Source organism: Rattus norvegicus, chromosome 20 (genome assembly GCF_021556685.1).
Source record: "Rattus norvegicus strain SHRSP/BbbUtx chromosome 20, alternate assembly SHRSP_T2T, whole genome shotgun sequence".
In the NCBI taxonomy this organism is placed as follows: Eukaryota; Metazoa; Chordata; class Mammalia; order Rodentia; family Muridae; genus Rattus; species Rattus norvegicus.
Genome location: NC_141553.1, coordinates 10,677,680 through 10,684,440, shown reverse-complemented (window position 1 = coordinate 10,684,440; position 6,761 = coordinate 10,677,680). Strand labels below are relative to the sequence as shown.

General features: G+C 52.2%; 1 long non-coding RNA gene across 1 annotated transcript; it reads right to left on the bottom strand.

Moving 5' to 3' along the window:
* Positions 1-5,024: 5,024 nt before the first annotated feature.
* On the bottom strand, positions 5,025-6,376 carry LOC134483880 (uncharacterized). The gene is made up of 2 exons (XR_015645152.1): positions 6,207-6,376; positions 5,025-5,901 (listed from the first exon to the last, which is right to left on the bottom strand). It is a non-coding gene; the product is annotated as an uncharacterized LOC134483880 (long non-coding RNA).
* Between the last annotated feature and the right edge of the window lie 385 nt (positions 6,377-6,761).

The window sequence follows — 6,761 nt, the reverse complement described above, 5'->3', positions numbered from 1 at the left end:
GCTATGCTAACACAACAGGCATGTCGCTGAGTGCTGAGCTCTGTGCTGGTGCTGAAGACAAGGGAAGACGATCTCCATTGAAATCCTGCACTAGCTCCTCAGGGCTGGTAACTTCACTCACCCAAGCACACTTCAGTAGAGGAAGTATCAGGGGGTGCCTTTGGATACCTATATGACCCTGGCATGGGCTGGGTATTGTGACAGTGTCAATAAGGACTATCGGGTGTGTATGAGAATGTCCCCCAGGTAGGCAGCTCCCAGGGATCCTTCTCCTAGAGTGACCCCCAAACAAAGTTCTGCCGGATAACCTTAACTGTCACCAGATCAGGATCCCACAATGCACTGTGTGCCACGCGCTCTGGGGAGGTGCCTTCTGTGGCCTCTGGGAATAAGGACAGCCTACAGGAGCCTTGAGCTGCCCTGTAAGCCTTATCACCCTTCACACAGGCTTTGCTGCAGTAGTGACAGAGATCACAGTGTCCCCGAGGTCCCTGGAAACACTTGATGGGAATGGGTGGGTACTCAAACCATATTCCTTTGAACTTTTCTGGTCTGACCTCCATTCAGCTGACCCTCACCAGGTCCAGCTCCCAAACCAAGCCACACCAGGTGCCAATCTATCTCTCCTTGTCACGCTCTTGGACACATAGGTTCCAGGCCTGAGGCAGAGCAAAGTCCTTAAGCTTTGGACAGACCCAAACTGTCCTCAGGCCAAAGGTCGCCCCTTCACCATATAGGAGGGGCTTCACCAAAGCATCATGTGCTCCTTGAGGGTCATGGTGAGCACAGAGCCTCTCTCTGTGCCCTCTACCTGTCTGCTCTCTCCTGAGCCTGGCCAGGGCTCCCATACCTCACGCTGGAGTAGAAGGAGGATGTTGGTTCCCACAGAAACAGGCAAACATCCAATTTCATCTCTGTTCCTTCTCAAAGCCGATTAAATGACAGGAACACCCCACAGGACAGAGACAGGCACAGACAAGGAAGAAGGGAGAGCCAGGGCGCAGTTGCAAAGAGAACTTGGCATGTAAGCAGTCGCTTAGTGGAGAGAGAAGCCTAGGCAACTATCACGAGTCTGAGCAGCACCCCAGGACAGACTCTCTGGAAGGAGCCCCCTTCCTCCTCACCTGCATACGTATACCATACGGCACCCTTCCTGGGGATAGCACAGCTGTTACCTACTCAAGTTTATGCAGGCAGGGGGTGGGGGGTTGCCTCGCATAGGAAATCTTATGCCAATTCAAAGACGGAAAATGTTTCCATGTGCACACAAACCCAGGGTTCCAGGCATACAGCACCAGCCTGTTCGTGTCTCCAGGAAGTCCCGCTGTTAGAATTCTACCTGGTTCTGCTTGCTTTTGTCTAACCTGGCATTTCTCAAACCTAACCGAGAACCTGGCTTGTTTAATGTCACATTCATTGACAAGCACGAGTCGCTGTCTAAGTGCACCCAGTGTTCCCTTGTATGGGGAAACAGAAGCCCTGAGTCACATGGCTGAGGAAGGGACGTGGTGTCCTTGAGGACATGCTGCCCTAAGCCCTTGGGAGATGCTGCAGCGTGGGGGTCGTTGCTTACGCTGGATCGCTACGGAGGGGCTCCTCTATGTGTTAGCTCTCTCTGTGTCTTTAGCTTTCTCTCTCTCTCTCTCTCTCTCTCTCTCTCTCTCTCTCTCTCTCTCTCCCCTCCTCCTCCTCCTCCACCACTGTGAGTCATGCATGATTCATTAATCTTAATGAAAATGCAAATACATAGGCCTAATTGAAGGCTGTTATGGGACCACGCTCCGGGCTTCTGCGCCGACACGAACAGACAACCTTTTTAGCTTTCTTTGCCTGGAGTGGTACTATGGGATGGAGGTGATACAGACAGGCAGTTTGGTCCCTGAAGACAGGATTGCCCTCCCCCTCTCCATCTCGTACACACACATGCTCACCCTGGGTGCACCGGCTACAGCTATGAGTTCAGCCCAGCTGTCATTTCCTCAGTAGTACCTGGCCCTTGGGCCCCCGATTTGGCAAGGGAAGAAACGCTAATTAAGGCTTAGCTTCCTGCAAGAAAAAAAAATCCCATTTCCTTCTTGCTATCCTGATACTCCCTCCAAGTGGGTCAGAGAGGTTTCCAGATTGCCAAAGAAACCTTGGAGGAGAAAACCACCCCTGAGTGGCTGAGACAGGTCCCTGGGCAGTAGGAAGAAGGGCTATGAATGGAAGGGACTGCTAGATAAGCTGTCCCTTCCTTGGGCTCCATGTCCCCAGATATGATCCCTCAGTGCCCCTGAGTGGCCCACAGAGGTGCCAGGGCTGTGGAGCACTCCCCCCCCGAGACTGAGCAGAGAATCAACTCGGAGCCAACTAGATGCAGATGGGAAAGCATCTTTGGGAAAACTCTATCTGTGTGAGATGTGTGCACACCCTGTTTTCTGTGTGTATGCCCCAAGTAATAGAGAAGAACCTCTCCTATGACGGGTCGGCTGTGCTGTGCAGAGAAGACGGTTATGTAGATTAGATGTGGACCTATGCCATTCTGCACAAGGTCTTGATCAATCAGAAGCTGGCGTCTTAGGGAGCTCCTGAAACCCAGAAACCATGGTCACTGAATGTGAGCCTCTTCCTGCCCCATATGTCCTGGCACAGATAGTTTTCGTTAAAGATGTAGGATCCAGTCCGCAGATGATATTTAATTTACTATAATTTAATTACATATAATTACATGTTCTATGTGACACTCGAACCCCCTTGTTCTGCTCCCAGATAATCCAAGTTCTGAGGTAAGAGGGGCTGGGGAGAGAGACCTGTGACATTCGGTTACCGCCATGCATACATGGCTGACGCCGGGGCTGCCTGCCTTCCTGGAGGACATCTTTCTCATCAAATGACAAGCAGAGAGGTGAGTCACTGCCCTCTCAGGGTGACATGTTCTGTCACTGAATGTTCTCCGTGGTGTGACACAGGCGAGTCTGGCAGGAACCATTTTCCTCGTCAACTTGATAGAAATGGGTCTGACCGGCCATGCTCCAGAGCATCTGACGTAAGAACACAGTGCGAAGCTACAGATGGTGATCAAGTTACTGCCCAGCCGGCTGCCGTCTTGTAGATTATTCTATAAAAAATTACACACACACACACACACACACACCACACACACACACACACACACACACGGCACCCAAACCCATGTCTTGACTGTTCCATTATTAACTTTCTGCTCTGAAATGTTATGTATATTTTAGAAAAGTGAAAAAAAGGAGGAAGAGAGGAGGGAGGGAGGGAGGGAAGAGGGAGAAAGGGAGGGTGAAAGGAGGGAGGGAAGGAAGGAGACAGTGAGGAAAATGGAAGAAAGGAGGGGGAGAGGAGGAGGGAGGGAGGGAGGGAAGAGGGAGAGAGGGAGGGTGAAAGGAGGGAGGGAAGGAAGGAGACAGTGAGGAAAATGGAAGAAAGGAGGGGGAGAGGAGGAGGGAGAGAGGGAGGGAAGAGGGAGAAAGGGAGGGTGAAAGGAGGGAGGGAAGGAAGGAGACAGTGAGGAAAATGGAAGAAAGGAGGGGGAGAGGAGGAGGGAGAGAGGGAGGGAAGAGGGAGAAAGGGAGGGTGAAAGGAGGGAGGGAAGGAAGGAGACAGTGAGGAAAATGGAAGAAAGGAGGGGGAGAGGAGGAGGGAGGGAGGGAGGGAAGAGGGAGAGAGGGAGGGTGAAAGGAGGGAGGGAAGGAAGGAGACAGTGAGGAAAATGGAAGAAAGGAGGGGGAGAGGAGGAGGGAGGGAGGGAGGGAAGAGGGAGAGAGGGAGGGTGAAAGGAGGGAGGGAAGGAAGGAGACAGTGAGGAAAATGGAAGAAAGGAGGGGGAGAGGAGGAGGGAGAGAGGGAGGGAAGAGGGAGAGAGGGAGGGTGAAAGGAGGGAGGGAAGGAAGGAGACAGTGAGGAAAATGGAAGAAAGGAGGGGGAGAGGAGGAGGGAGGGAGGGAGGGAAGAGGGAGAGAGGGAGGGTGAAAGGAGGGAGGGAAGGAAGGAGACAGTGAGGAAAATGGAAGAAAGGAGGGGGAGAGGAGGAGGGAGAGAGGGAGGGAAGAGGGAGAGAGGGAGGGTGAAAGGAGGGAGGGAAGGAAGGAGACAGTGAGGAAAATGGAAGAAAGGAGGGGGAGAGGAGGAGGGAGGGAGGGAAGAGGGAGAGAGGGAGGGTGAAAGGAGGGAGGGAAGGAAGGAGACAGTGAGGAAAATGGAAGAAAGGAGGGGGAGAGGAGGAGGGAGAGAGGGAGGGAAGAGGGAGAAAGGGAGGGTGAAAGGAGGGAGGGAAGGAAGGAGACAGTGAGGAAAATGGAAGAAAGGAGGGGGAGAGGAGGAGGGAGGGAGGGAGGGAAGAAAAAAAGGAAGGAAGGACGGAAGGAGGGAGGGAGGGAGGGAGAAGAGACCTAGGAACTGTATAACTCCTCACCCACGTCCCACAGGTCACCTTGGGGAGGAGGTCACTTGGCATGGTTATAACACATAGAGTCCCTGAAGCTCAGTCACACGTCCCAGTGGGAACTCCCTACACACATCCCATTCTGGTGCCATCAGTAGATTCTGCCACCTTCTTGGCACCTCTTGTCCCCACTTGTCAGGACCAGTTCTGGGGACCTTCATACATTTCTTACCGGTCCTGGAGGTGCCCCCACAGGAGCTGCTATGGTATGCATGCAGCTATGATGTAAAACTCCCCACAGCCGTGACTGCTTCAAGTGCATCATCATCATCATCACCACCACCACCACCACCACCATCATCATCATCATCATCATCATCATCATTTTATCAACATCTCACTGGCAACTCTAAGGCTTTGAATTTTATGTCAAAGTTTAATTTCTTACTCACTTTGTCACCTATCGTTGTCCCCCGGGGCTGGGATGTAAACGAAGCACCTAGCGGAGGAGGAAATCACACTCTACGAAAGACGACTGTCATTCATTTTGCCTCAAGTTATCGTGGGACTATCTGGCCTCACCTGCCACCAGAGGACCAGGTAGTCAGTCCTCTCCCAAGGACAGAAGCAGGAGCCAAGGCCACAAGGTACTTTATTTTTTCATAGGAACAACCAACCCTGTTAAGGCCAGAGACAGAAATTAACATGACATGGATGAGAAAAATCAAGGAACATATGTAGGCCACAGGCAGACTCATTCTCCCCTGGGATGGATGTCCTCTGTCCCTGGGGATATGTAGCTGTAAGCTATGGTTACTGATTAGGAGCTGGGACCTCTGTAGCTTAACTGCTGGACTGAGGCTGAAACCCAAGAGCTCTCAAAGGACTACTCATGGGATAGTGGTGGGCACCCTTAACTTAAATGGACTCGTGGTTTGTTTTGGTGGGAGGTTGTGGTTTTTTAGGTGTATTTCGAACCCCTGTCTGCCTGTGTGGCGTTCCATTTGGACTAAGACCACTTGCTGTCCTGGCTTCCTCTTTGCCAGGATCATGGAGAAGTCCCTGTCAGTCAGCAGGTACCAACCTGACTCCACATGTTTCTCTCTCACACACATACATAGATTGGGGGGTGTCTAGAGTGGGCACCTCGATTCCTAATGTGCCTCCTTGATTGTCTATATCCCACACCCAGTCCAGTCCAGTTCTAGAGTCAGGGAAAACTCGGGAGTTATTGGCTAATCAGCCAGCCTGGAGAGGCCCCTCCGAAGCCCGATGATGTCTCTGTTGTACACACATTTTGTAGTGTTTGATGAAGAACTCCATCAAATTAAGGAAATCCAAGTGGCTAGGATAGGGAAGACTCTGGTGTCACGTCAGTCCCTTGTCCCTCAACGGCAACCGACCCAGCATCTTGAATAGGCTGGCATCTTCAAAACAAACTGTGCAACCCTCAGACTGGTCCAGGGACAGAGAGAAATGAACCATGTCCGTGAAGTCATGAGGAGAGGAGTCTGTGAAATACCAAGAAGGAACCAACATCAGCTATACTAAAGTGGCCACTTGAGCCAGCAGGCTGGGGCAGGTCCCACAGATGCCTGTGGCCAGGAACCACTCTTCCCACCATCCTCATGTATTGTCAAGCTTGAACAAGAATTTTTATGATTACCTTTGTCCCAATACATCAAAAAAGTCCACAGGGGTGCCCCCCTCCCCTGACCACAAAAGACCATCTTCCATTTCAAATGAATTAAAAAAAAAAAAAAAGACTCCGTTTTCCCGGTGGGCTTTTTTTTTTTTAATTGCAATAAAAGAAAACCTGTAATTTGCCAAGCAACGTTGCTGGTCCCCCTCTTCCAGCGTGAGTGTGTTCACCGCACGATCCCGCTTCTTTTAAAAAAAAAAAAAAACGAGGCTTCATCTCAGACACACACCAGGGCTCAGAACAAAGTGCCCTTTAGAGATCTGAAGCTCGAGCGACCGTACCGTGGCTGACGCACGGCTAGGCGGACGGCAGCGTGGTACAGAAGGAAGGTGCCCGCCCGCTGGCTCTGCCGTCGCCCCGGGGGCTTCTGGAGAGCGACTGGCAGAGGAAACAGCAGATGTGAGGGCTGACGCTCTGCTCCTCGGAAAAGCAATTCTTGCTTCTGGGGAGGAAGGTGGGGTGCCACCACCCCAACCGGGGGGGGGGATGCGACTGTGTAGAGGGTCATTGAGCGGCTGACGTGAGGGGAGCGGGGATGACGTCACCGGTGACGGCTGAAGAGGGACCGTCATGAAATTTGCCACGGGAGGGACGAAAAGCTTTGTGCGGGAACACGCAAGGAGAGAGCCGCCCTCCCTACCCCAGGACATTCCCCCCCCCCCGGAGAAA